This window comes from Hyperolius riggenbachi, chromosome 12 (assembly GCF_040937935.1).
Source record: "Hyperolius riggenbachi isolate aHypRig1 chromosome 12, aHypRig1.pri, whole genome shotgun sequence".
Lineage (NCBI taxonomy): Eukaryota > Metazoa > Chordata > Amphibia > Anura > Hyperoliidae > Hyperolius > Hyperolius riggenbachi.
In genome coordinates, this window is record NC_090657.1 from 62,925,143 (window position 1) to 62,939,323 (window position 14,181).

General features: G+C 43.8%; 1 long non-coding RNA gene across 1 annotated transcript in view; it reads right to left on the reverse strand.

Moving 5' to 3' along the window:
* The window catches only part of LOC137541931 (uncharacterized), a 57,135-nt gene that overhangs the window by 20,260 nt on the left and 22,694 nt on the right, over window positions 1-14,181 (reverse strand). The window lies entirely within an intron of this gene.

Here is a 14,181-nt window from a genome sequence, read left to right on the forward strand (position 1 = left end):
GAGGACGTTTTTCCTTCTCTCTCAAAGGCAGTCCTTTCTTTTGAGACAGTACCTCTTGAAATATCCAAGCATTCGGGCAGTTTTTGTTACAGTAGCGCCTGCCATACGAGCACCAACAATTTGGCCTCTTTGAAAGTCTGAGAGATCTGCCATTTTTATAAATTACTAGCTGATTGCCCGGCATTGCCCGGGTATGTATTTGGTTGGTGTTGGCTCCGCCCACTTTTCTAACCCAAACACACAATGACTCAATGGCCTAGTTTGTGAGCTTTGCATTGTTTGGCATCAATAATTTGCATTGAAATGAAACAAATCTGATTGGCTGTGGCTCCACCCTCTTTTCTGATTTTGAACCCCAGTCACCAAATGACCAACTGTACCAGGTTTTAAGCTTGTGTCCTTAACAGTGCAAGAATGGCAGCAATTGAATATTCCCCTTGAAAAGCAATAAATGAATTTGGATTGGCTTTTGTAGGCTCCACCCTCTTTTATGAATATTAATCCCAGTAACCCAGTGACCAACTGTGCAAAGTTTGAGAACTCTACCGTTAACAGTGTAAGAATGGCTGTAGTTTACATTTTCCCGGTGACATTTCTATTTGTCTCCGCCCACTGATGACCCAGCATTGCCTGGGTATGTATTAGGCTGGTGATGGCTATGCCCACTTTTTTAATAGTAACAGACAATTACTTAATTACTCAGTGACCAAATTTGTGAGCTTTGCAGTCTTGGGCTGTTTGTGTCTCCACCCCTTTTCTGCATTTGAACCCCAGTCACCCAATAAATAACTGTACCCAGTTTGGGGCTTGTGCCATCAACAGTGCAAGAATGGCAGTAATGAAATACTTCCCTTGAAAATCAATAGATTAATTTTGATTGGCTTTTGTAGGCTCCATCCACTTTTATGAATAATAGCTGATGAATCGGCGTTGCCCGGGTATGTATTTGGCTGGTGTTAGCTCCGGCCACTTTTTCTAACCCTAACACACAAATACTCAATGACCAAGTTTGTGAGCTTTGGAGTCTTTGTCATCAAAAATTTGTATATTCCCGGGGGCGTGGCCGGCTATGCAGGAGTGAAGACGCGATCTCCCGCGGCTCCTCCACCTCACCTCTAATCCTGCGGTATCCTGATTCTCCCAGCAGCCCAACTGCCACGCAACCTTGCCCCAGTGACGGCGGATCACCTCAGCTCCCAATTGAGCCCCGACATGCCGAAATCCGCGCAAGCCAGAGCCGAGGAGGCGGCAGAGAAGCTGGCTAAATATGCGCACAGGGCCAGCCAAGATGGCGCCGCTCCGTTCCCAGCCAACCCGCCCGTCATACAAGCTGACACTCTCTCGAGCGACGACACAGACATGGAACAGGAGGGGGAGACAGAACACACAACCTCTCAAACTGTGAGTAGATGCCCCAGCCCCAAGATTCATGAAGGGGAATCCAGCAGGAAAAAAAAGCGGGCACAAACATCTAGTGATGGGGAATCAGACAAGGGGGAGAGGGAGCCATCCAGAGCCGAGCTTCTAGAAGCAATAAGAGCATTACAAGTTAATGTGACAGCCAAACTCGATACAGTACAATCTGACTAATCTCTGGTAAAAGATGATTTGAGAAAACTAAGGGAAAGGCTGCAGCATCAGATAGAAGAATCAGTGACATTGAAGATGCTATAAAACCCATGCAAGCAGCACAGTATACCATGATAAAAACTTCAGTCTCACACGCTCTGAAATTAGATGACCTAGAGAATAGATCAAGGAGATCCAATTTACGGTTTGTGGGATTCCCTGAAAAGTCAGAGGGAACCGCCCCAGAGAACTTTCTAGAACAATGGCTGAAGTCCACCATTCCAAACGTCATACCTCCCAACATTTTAAGTGTCGAAAGTGGGACACTTAGACCACGCCCCCAACCCCCTAGTCACGCCCACTATTTTATGTTATTTTTTTTAATTTATTTTTTATTAAAAAAATGTAATTAATTACTCCCGAAAGGGAGGGTGCCAGTGGGAGGGGGAGGAGGGTGGTGAGGGTGGCCGAGGGGGGGAAAAGAAAACCCGATCGAGGCACCAGCCCGGGGATGCGTATGCGGCATGGATGCCGCATGGACGCTATTAAGCTTCTCCCTCCCTCCCTCCTAATGTGCCCCCAGTGTCCCATTATGTGATTAATTAGGGGGGTTGTCAGTGGAGGGGGGGAGAATGCCCGTCACCGTGGGTGGGGAGGAGGGTGCCACTTTTAGGTGGGGGGGGCGCCTGGGCAGAGAATGGAGGCGGAAAAACTGATCGAGGCTCCAGCCGCGGTACTGAGGGATGCGGGAGCCCGGCTTCAATACTTCCTCCCTCCCTCCCTCTGTGAATGCCCCCTAATGTATGTCCGTGTGCCCCCCTCTCCTCCCCTCCCTATAGGCAGAGTGAGCGCAGCGGAGCGGGCAGTCGGGTCCTCTTACCGCTGGCTGATGCACGCGTACTGTCTCTGGCATCCGACCTCCATGTGCTTCCTGTGACGTCATAGTAAACAGGAAGCACATGGAAGTCCGATGCCAGAGACAGTACGCGTGCATCAGCCAGCGGTAAGAGGACCCGACTGCCCGCTCCGCTGCGCTCACTCTGCCTATAGGGAGGGGAGGAGAGGGGGGCACACGGACATACATTAGGGGGCATTCACAGAGGGAGGGAGGGAGGAAGTATTGAAGCCGGGCTCCCGCATCCCTCAGTACCGCGGCTGGAGCCTCGATCAGTTTTTCCGCCTCTATTCTCTGCCAGCCGTCGGGATTCGAGAGGGGGGGCCCGGGATAGCGGGAGGGCCCCCCCAAATCGGGAGAATCCCGACGAAAACGGGACGGTTGGGGGGTATGCAAACTTAGTTCTCACACACTCCTTTTCAATAGAAAGGGCGCACAGAATCCCAGGTGGGAACCCAACACCAGGCAAACCCCTGAGACCTATGATTGCTAAATTGCTAAATTACAGAGACAAAACCGAGATTCTGCAGAAAGCCAGGCTGGCTCCTCAAATGGAATATAACGGCAAAAAAATCTCCATCTATCAAGATTTCTCTGCTGAAATACAAAAACTCAGGGCCACATTCCAAGCTGTTAAAGCAGGCCTCAGGGACAAACAGATTAATTACAGTATGCTTTTTCCAGCCAAGCTGAAGATCCTGTTTAAAGGCAAAGCACTCTTCTTTACAACTTCTGCTGAAGCAGCTGCTTGGATGGAGGAACAGGATATTCCAATTCCAATCATCTCCAACAAGCCAAAACGCTGAACAGTAATGCAGCAACCTATCTACTTATATACACTGATTTACAGGTCTGGAATTTAGGTCCTTGGAAAATTTGACACTGGATCAATACACCAGCCCACTAGATCCTTTTTTTTTTCTCATGCTCCAATGTTCATAGCATAGATGTGTGCTGGTTTTCCTTAAATTACAAACTAACTGTGTAATAATTCAAATCAGTTTACTGACTCTCTTCCCCAACCAATAACAGCATACCAAGATAACTTTCCTCCTGGGATGACTTCCCTATTTTGTTTTTTTTCCACAGGTTCCCACTTTCAACTTTCAATTGAATATAAGTTTATCAGCACCATATAACCATTTGTAATACAACAGCGACACCTACTGGCATGCTTTTGAATTAATGGTTTAAATGTTTTTCTCAGCTGCTTTCTCATACTCCAAATGGTTCTCTGATTTCAAATATCCAACCGCATACTACCTCTTGCTGTATTGGACACCGGATAACATAATAATCTTTAACTATCTACACAGAATAATCTCTTTTAGTTAACTATTATGGTAGCAGGCTGAAATGTTACATTGACACTTATATGTTTTTATCCATGTATGTTGTTATTCTAGCAATATATGCTCCCCTCCCCCCTGTACCCTCCTCCCCTCAACCTCCCCCCCCCCCCCCCTTAACCTGAGACTGCTAAGACACTAATGTCATTGAGTTTGTTTTCTCTAAACATGAAGGTACTATTCTATCTCAAATAATGGGAGAAAAACATTTTTTCTGATGGTGAGTTGGACATAGTCGACCCTTTGTTGCTTACTCCTTTCGTTAGTTTAGGGCACAAGACTCTCTGTAGTTGGAACAGGGAGTAGGGTGTTTGAGTTTGTTTTAGGTAGGTAATCTCGTAATGACGAGACGTCCTCCTAGGGATTTTTGGTTATTTTTCTCTTCCCTTTTCTTTTTCCCTTTTCTTCTTTTACTCCATTCCAGCAAAATGTGATAGACAACTTTTGTCTCACAGTGTCATTAGAGAAGGAATAATAGTGAATAACCCATTCTTTAAGACATATGAAACAATATATCTATGGCTCTGATTCCAATACTGTCGTGGAACGTCAGGGGAATGAATAATCCTATTAAACGTAAACTAGTGTTCAACCATATCCGTAAATTAGCCCCACAAATAATCTGCCTGCAAGAAACCCACCTATTAGGAGCCAGAGCATTTCTCCTTAAAAAACCCTGGGTAGCCAAATATTACTTGGCACACTATTCTTCCTACTCGAGGGGCACGGCCATTTTGGTCACTAGAACATTCCAGGGTAGTGTCTCGGAGGTCAGGGTGGATCCCAAGGGAAATTTCGTAATAATTAAATGCCTAATAGAAGGGCGCTCATTTATATTTGCATCCATATATATAGCCACCTCCTTTTGACATATCTGTATTATCAGCACTGATGTCCAAGACACATTCCCTGCTAGACGGTCCATTAATCATAATCGGAGATTTTAATGCAGTTCTAGACCCAGACATAGATAGACTAAAAACAGGGGGGAGATCCTTTCCAACATTACTAAACTGGCTAGACACATACAATTTACAGGACATATGGAGATGGAAATTCCCTGACTCTAAAGTATTTTCCTGTTTCTCAGACCCATATAAAACTATGTCTAGAATTGATATGTGCCTAGGCTCCTCAGATACCCTACCACTAATAGACTCTATTAACTATTTACCACATGGTATATCAGATCATTTCCCCCTGCTTTGCAAACTACGGCTCCCTACCCTGACCTCCCAAACATTGTGGCGAATGAATCCATGTTGGCTAGAAGACGAGATGGTTCTTCAGGAATGTCAGAGGGGTATGGATGACTTCTGGCGCATTAACACAGGGACAGCTGGGGAGAACATATGCTGGGATGCAGGCAAGGCGGTGCTTAGAGGCCACTTTCGTGCATCTCTCTCACGAATTAGACAAAACGAAACCGCATCGCAGGAATATCATGAAGAAGCCACCAATGACGCCCAAACCTCTTTAATTAATAACCCCTCGGATGACAACTATACCAGATGGCAAATAGCCCGCAGAAAGCTTGAATTAATCAATTTACAAAGAACCAAACGCAAGGACATCATTCAGTCTCAGCGGTATTTTGAATATGGGAATAAGTGTAGCAAATTGCTAACATATCTATTAAAATCTACGTCAGAGTCTATGGCAATTCCCAACATCAAGTCCCCCGCTGGCACTGTATGTAATAAATCTCCTGACATTGCTCATGCCTTCACTAATTTCTATACTGACCTATACTCCACTAAAGTTGGAAATATAGACACAGAAATCGAGGTGTTTCTTCGAGATCTGGATCTGCCAACTCTATCAGAAGAGGCAATTAAAACCCTTGATGCTCCCATAACACCCCAGGAAATAAGTATAACCATCTCCTCCTTTAAACATAACAAAGCCCCAGGCCCGGATGGTATACCTATCGAATGGTATGCAAAAAATAAGTCCTCTATAATTCCCCACCTAGTATCTTTATTTCAACACATATATGACACTGGCTCTCTCCCTGATACTATGTATGAAGCTTTAATTACGTTAATTTTTAAACCTAACAAAGACCCCACCTCGTGTGATTCATATCGTCCAATATCACTTATTAACACTGATATAAAAATTCTCACTAAAATTCTGGCCTCTAGACTCAATAACTGCATTACCTCCATTATACACCAAGACCAAACGGGCTTTATCCCCAATCGCTCTACCAGGCTTAATATAAGGAGACTTTTTTCAAACTTACAATTTCCACACAAAAATTCTGGTTCAAGAGTAATCTTATCACTCGACGCTAATAAAGCGCTTGACTCAATCGAATGGATATATGTAAGAGCAGTTCTCAAAGCCTTCGGCTTTGGTCCAGTCTTTCAAAATTGGTTCCAGATTTTATATAACAAACCAAAAGCCAAGATAAGAATTAACTCTTTGATTTCCCCTCTTTTTTCTATTTCTAGAGGTACGAGGCAGGGATGCCCACTTTCACCTCTTCTTTTTGCCATTGCTATTGAACCCCTTGCCCAAGCTATCCGTCACAGCCCTTTAATTCAAGGCCTCAAAATACACAATGTTGAAGAACGCATCTCCCTATATGCCGATGACATGCTGGTATATTTGGCAGATCCAGGTCCCTCTTTAGAGGCCACTTTAAATATATATAATGCCTTTTATAAAATATCGGGACTCTCTATCAATTGGTCCAAATCAATCTTATTTCCTCTGGATACCTTTGACCACCAGAGAATTTCCAAACTCTCTCAACTACAGGTAGTGGAGGAATTTAAATACCTAGGAATATGGGTAAGACGCCATCTAAAATCCTTCATAGAGACAAATCTCGACCCTGTTATGACACAGGTTGAATTAAAACTACGAAAGTGGGCCTCTTTGCCCCTAAATCTAGCTGGTAGAATATGTATTATTAAAATGGTAATAGCCCCCAAAATACTATATATTATGCAGATGTCCCCAGTTTGGATCCAACAATCCTTTTTTAAACGTATCAACTCTATGATACTTTCATTCATTTGGTCCGGCTCCCCAACGCGCATATCATTAGCTACACTCCAACTCCCCCCAGCTTTAGAAGGCCTGGCCTTACCTAATTTTATGCTATATCACATGGCGGCACAACTAATTCCCATTCAAAGTTGGCTGAGTGATGACAGATCAAATTCCAGCTTAGCGGTGGAAGCGGACATTGCAGGCTCCTATGAATCATTATGCGGTGCGGTCTATCGATATAAAGTCTCTGGAGGTCTAGAGGGAACATCCCTCATTTGTAACACCATACGAATGTACAAAAAAGCGCGAAAACTACTAGATGAACCCCTGAGATATGTCTCCCTTAGTTCTCCCTTATGGGGCAACCCCAAGCTCCCTGAATTACATACACTGCCTGATATTATCTTCTGGCATACACATAATGTCAAGTATATATCCCAACTGCATGACAGTGGCACTTTTAAAGACTTTAATACTCTACGCTTAGAATTTGGTCTACCCAAACATGCTCTATTTCGGTATTTTCAATTACGACACGCCTTAAAAGCACAAATTGGGCTAACAGGGGTAACCCTTGAACCCTCGGAACTAGAAAAACTTCTCCTCAAAAAAGATCACACAAAACAACTATCCACCTTATCCAATTTTTTAAGCACCCACGGAAATAACAGGAGAATCCTGGTTTCGAGAAACCGATGGTCGGCTATCGATCCAAATTTATCCCAAGAGAAATGGTCAGAACATGCGGAAGGCTTTAATAAGAATATCATTGCCTCATATGACAAAATTACAAATATTAAATGGTTTCACCAAGTTTACTATACACCACTAAGATTAGCTAAAATGAGTTCCTCTTATGATGATTGTTGCTTTAAGTGCAAAGCCCCCCACGCTGACTTCCTCCACTGCGTATGGAGCTGTCCTTTAGTCAATAACTACTGGAAATCTGTCATACATTTTCTACGAGATACTCTACAACTACCGGTGATGCTAGATATACAGCTGTGCTTGTTAGGGATCCTGGGAGACATACCCTGTAGCAAATATCAGTCTATCCTAGTTAAAATTCTTCTATATTATGCCAGAAAAGCTGTAGCCTTAAAATGGAAACTACCTACAATTCCCTCAATAAGAGACTGGAAAAAACTGGTAAATTCAGCGCTCCCACTTTACAAAATCACCTACCAGTCACGAAACCAATTCAAAAAATTCGATAAAATCTGGTATAGATGGGTAGATGCTACGGAAACTACAATCCCTAATCTCGATATAAGCGTAGCTGTTCAAGACCTACAATGGGTTTAAAAAAGATGTTTGCAGACACATTTATGGGCATCAATGCCACCTTCACCACAACGAATGTCAATAATACATGCACCCTGTGAGAAATCAAAGTTTGTCTAAAATATTAATGTTTATGACCAACTGCTGATTATAATCAAATCATTGATCTGTGCCAATATTCGTATGTACGCTGGAATGTTTTTCTTTTTTTCTTTCTCTATTTTATGTTTTTATTGTACTGCTTTAAAAAAAAACAATAAAAATTCTCTGTTAAAAATAAATAAATTGTATATTCCCATAGAAATTGAGCAAATCAGATTGGCTGTTTGTGGCTCTGCATTTGAACCCCAGTCACCCAATGACCAACTGTAGCAGGTTTGAGGCATCTGCTATTAATAGAGCAAAAATGGAAGCAATTTAAATATTCCCCTTGAAAATAAACAGGTGAATTTTGATTGGCTATTATAGGCTCCACCCACTTCCCATAATATTAATCTCAGTCACCCAGTGACCATCTGGGCAAAGTTTGAGAACCCTTGCCATTAACAGTGTAAGAATGGCTGCAGTTTATATTTTCCTATTGAAATTTGTTTTTGGCTCTGCCCAATTTTTGTAACCTTGACACACAGTCACTCAATGACCAAGTTTGTGAGCTCTGGGGTCCTTGGCATCATTAATTTGTAATTTACCAGTGAGATGAAACAAATCTGATTGGCTGTTTGTAGCTCCACCCCTTTTCTGAATTTGAACCCCAGTGACCCAATGACCAACTGTACCAGGTTTGAGGCTTGTGCCATTAGCAGTGCAAGAATGGCAGCAATTTAAATATTCCCCTTGAAAATCAACAGGTGAATTTTGATTTTCTTTTTAGGCTCCACCCACTTTTTTGAATATTAATCCCGGAAAATCCCAGTGACCAAGTTTTAAGCTTTTGGGTTTCTGCCATCAAAATTGTGTGAATGGAAGCAGTTTATCCAGTAAAGTAATCTGATTGGCTGTTTGTGGCTCCACCCCTTTAGTGCATTTGAACCCCAGCCACTTCATTACCGACTGTAGCTGGTTTGAGGCTTCTGCCATTATTAGTGTAAGAGTGGCAGCAGTTTCAATATTTCCCTTAAAAATCAATAGGTGAATTTTGATTGGCTGTTGTAGGTTTCACCCACTTTCCTGAATATTAATCCCATTCATCCATTGACCAACTGTGTCACGTTTGAGAACCCTGCCAATAACAGAATGGCTGAAATCAATCTAACAAATCTGATTAGCTGTTTGTGGCTCCATCCCTTACAGGGTTGCCAAGCGTCCGTAAAAAGACGGACTGTCAGTAAAAATGCTCTTAAAAAACTGCTGTCCGTAGTGCCCGTATTTCCTGGGCACTCGTCCGTCTAAATACACATAAATTCCTTTGATCTATTCCTCCCCTCTCTCAGCCTCTCTCCTCCGAGTCCTGACCAATGACAGATCAGATTTTGGTGCCGGCTCCTCTGCTGCCCAATAAGAGAGAGGCAGCTTGAAGTGATGCAGGCAGCCCAGCCCAGCCAGTCACACGTCACGGAGAGGAGGCAGTGACTGCAGTCAGTTTATCGTTCTCTTCCCTCCGACCATGCATCTAAGTGAGCCTCTCGTTTGTTTATCTTTTTGGCGCCTCTCTCCAGTCACTCAGAGAGAGAGAGGGGCATCCCCAGCACTGTCACTGGCAGCTCCGTCCACATCAAAGCCAGACAGGAATGAGGTTAAGTGCTCTGGGCAGCAGCAGAACGGTGACCTGGCTCTCCCTCATAATGCTGTGAAAAGACTGCTCTGCAGGAGGGGAGACACGCAGACTTGGTGTACACTCTAGCAAGCCACAGTCAGCAGCTTCAGAAGCTAGCAAGTGAGTCAGACTGTCAGTCTGTGTGACAGTGAGTGGAATATGTCACAGGGAATCTCCAGCATTTAGAATGTCTGTATAAAGAATGCCAAATGTGTAGCAACTTGAAAAAAGTCATATACTTTCACATATAGAGAGCATACTCTCCTATAGAACTTTCCTTGTCCTCTCTCAGTGGAGTTGTTTCAGCGTTGTACCTAATTCAAATTTGACACTTCTGGAAGCCCTCCTGTCCTCAAGTGCTTCAGAAGACAGGCAGTTCCATACCATGTGATTGCACACTTACGCATGTGTAGTACGAAGCCGCTCGTCTTTAGAAGTACTCGGGTACAGGAGAGCTTCCAGAGGTGGCAAATTTTAATTAGGTTCAGCGCTGGAACAGTTCCACAGAGAGAGGACACGGAAGGTTCTATAGGATCCAGAGCCTTCCCTCTACATAAGGTAGTATATAACTTTTTCTAACATACCAGAGGTGAATATAGACAGTGTTCTTTTACCTACCTGGGGCTTCTTCCAGCCCCCATAGGTTTGTTGGTCCCTCGCTCTCCTCCTGGTCCTCTTCATTGATCCACTGTTTGATGCAATACAGAATCCAGACGGCTTGGTTGGTTTCCCCTTTCTGGCTGGCAGTCATAACTGCACTATGACTATGGTAATTAGATTGTGAGCTCCTCTGAGGACAGCCAGTGACATGACTATGTACTCTGTAAAGTTCTGCAGAAGATGTCAGTGCTATATAAACACTTAAAAAATAATGGCCAGTGCTTAGCCCCACCAACAACTCTACTTAAAAGTGCGCTTCTGACTCCGCCCCTAACTCCACCCCCTGTCCGTCCAAAATTTGGGGTGTCCTGCTTTTTTGGGCCTTTTGTCCGTCAATAATTAGAAATTAGGTTGGCAACCCTGATCCCTTAAGTGAATTTGGACCCCAGTCACCTATCAGCTAAGAGGCCTCTGCCATTAACAGTGTAAGAATGGTAGCAATGTAAATATTCCCCTTGAAAATCAATAGGTGAAATTTGATTGGCTGTTGGCTCCACCCACATTTCTGAATATTAATCCCAGTGGCCCACTGTGTCAAGTTTGGGAACCCCGCCATTAACAGTGTAAAAATGGCTGCGGTTTATATTTTCCCCTGGAATAAAATATAGTTGTTGGCTCTGCCCACTTTTTCTAACCTTAACATACAGTCACTCAATGATCAAGTTTATGAGCTTTGGGCTTTTGGTATCAATTATTTGTGTATTCCCATTGAAATTAAATAAATCTGATTGGCTGTTTGTGGCTCCGCCCCCTTTCTGAATTTGAACCCCAGTCACCCAGTGACTAACAGTACCAGGTTTGAAGCATCTGCCATTAACAGTGTAAGAATGGCAGCAATGTAAATATTCCCTTTGAAAATCAACAGGTGAATTTTAATTGGCTGTTGTAGGCTCCACCCACTCTCTTGAATATTCATCCTATTCACCCATTGACCAACTGTGCAAAGTTTGAGACCCCTGCCAGAAACAGTGTAAGAATGGCTGCAGTTTATATTTTCCTAGTGAACTTTATTTTTGGCTCCGCCCACTTTTTGTAACCTTGACACACAGTCACTCAATGACCAAGTTTGTGAGCTTTCAGGTTCCTGGCATCAAAAATGTGTGAATGGAAGCAGTTTATCCAGCAAGGAAATCTGATTGGCTGTTTGTGGCCCCGCCCCTTTAGTGAATTTGGACCCCAGTCACCCAATGACCAACTGTACCAGGTTTGAAGCCTCTGCCGCTAACAGTGTAAGCATGGCAGCAGTTTTAATATTCCCCTTGAAAATCAATAGGTGAATTTTGATTGGCTGTTGTAGGCTCCACCCACTTTCTTGAATCTTAATCACATTCACCCAGTGACGAACTGTGGCAAGTATGAGAACCCAGTCTAAGAATGGCATTTACATGTTTCCATTTAAAATGAATGGCTGAAATTTGATTGGCTGTGTTATGGTCCTCCCACTTTTCCTGGATTTGTAACCTCAGTCACCAAGTGACCAACTGTGCCAAGTGTGGGGACTCTGGCTTGATTACTGTGAGAATGGCAGCCTGTAACGATCGGTGTCAGCTCGCAGAGAGAATCTGATTATTGGTGATCTGCAGTATCACCAAGAATACAGATCTATACCTGGTTATGGATGATCTGCAGAATCACCAACAATACAGATATAGTGCTAACCTCTGGACACCTCTTAAAGTATATAGTGAGTGTTTGGTGTAACAGTATAACTTTGAGTAACCCACCTGAAGAGCAGGTGGCCCTAGGCAGTACAGGAAGTACTGCTATAGAGAGTACAGAAACCTTCCAGCAGCTTGAGACTCTCCAAGGGGTGGAATCAGGCTGAAGGTAGGAAGGACCAGAGAGTGAGTGACACCTGGAGGTGGATGTCACTGACAGATCTGGAGACTATCTCTTAAGTGGAGAGAGATAGCTCTCGAGGTCGGACAAGCCAGGTCGGCAACACACGGACAGACAAAGTACAAAAGACAGAAGGCTGATTCGGTATCCAGGGCAGGCAGGGTTTGGCAACGGTATATCAGATATGGGTGGTACCGATTCAGAGAGCAGAGGGATAGTCAGGAAAGTAACAGGTCATAACAAATATCAAACAATGCCTAGTCTTGGGTGTGAGATCCGTGGTCTCTACACCCTGGAACTAGTCTGATGTATAACAGAATGATAACACAAGTTCCCTAGTCTTGGGTGTGAGGTCTGTGGTCTCTACACCCTGAAACTAGTCTGAAGTATAACAGAATAAACACAAGTAATCTGGCTCAGTGTGAATTCCCAGGTCCTCCTGGTTCAAACACACTGTAGGATCTGACTAAGGTCTGAGTGCTTCCACGTAGTGATCGCAATGGCAGACAATTTGAGAGTGGCCAGCAGTAACCATATATAGAGCAGTGCTCACTGGCGCCGCCCTAAAATGATCAACCAATGGTTACCAGCTCTGAGGTCAGCTGACCAGCCTGGTCAGCTGATCCCCCCTTGGCCATCATAAAAGTTCTGCTTTTCAGCGCGCGCGCGCGTGTATTCCTAAACCTATGTGAACTAACAGGCTCAGCCACCCCGGCTGCACGCTACTGCGTGCAAACCGCCACGCTGGACGCGGAACCAGCCGCCTCGCTATCAATACATGCGACAGCTTTTCCGCGTTCTGCCATGTCACTAGATGCACGCTTCCGCGTGCAGACCGCCGCATTGGACGCGGAATCAGCCACCTTGCTGCTAGTACACGCGGCGGCTTTTCCGCGTTTTCTCACACAGCCTTTTACATTTTTTCCATTGACTTGAATGGGTGAAATCTGATTGGCTGTTTGTAGCTCCGCCCAGGTGTGCAGGGGTGCCGCGAGACCCCCAGAACATATCATCCCAGGTAGTAAGGGATCTGTGGTCTCTACACCCTGAAACTAGTCTGAAGTATAACAGAATAAACACAAGTAATCTGGCTCAGTGTGAATTCCCAGGTCCTCCTGGTTCAAGTTTAGTTCAAATCGGTCGAGCTGTTTTCGCGTGATCGCGGCACACACACATACATACACACATACATACATGCACACACATATACATACATACATACGATTTTATATATATAGATAACCAACTTTTGTTTAAATATCTGTAAAAAACTATTATTTTCATTAAACATCAAATGACAAAAATAATAAAAATTAACATATGTCAAGTTTTGATTGCTTAAAACATGTTCAAAGATTATGATGCCAAAAGGTGTTTCCATTATTTTGTCCAGCCCCTGTATTGGTGTGCAAGATCTGTCCCCTGGAGTTTAAAGGGAATTGCGTTGAATCTCTTCACATAAGGATCCGCACCATTCAGTTAAAGCCACTTTATTTAATCTTCTTAAAATCACATTAAAGCATCAAATGTACCAGATCTACCATGACAACTCCTTTCAAATCTGGTGATGCTTCTTCAAGTCATTAGACACAAAAGCACAACTGCTTGCAGTTTTTGAAAGGGACAGTTGAAGCTATGTAATCAGTTCCTACCCGTTTTGATTAACTCAGTTTCTAGCTGCATACAATGTGCACGTAAACTGGAATTATAGACATCTTATTGCCTATCTCTGTACTTCACACATCACACCAAAGCTGTATCATTCACAAGGCCACCCAAGGCAGGTGCCTAGAGCCTAATCCGTGTTCAGGGGCCTGGCTGGCAAC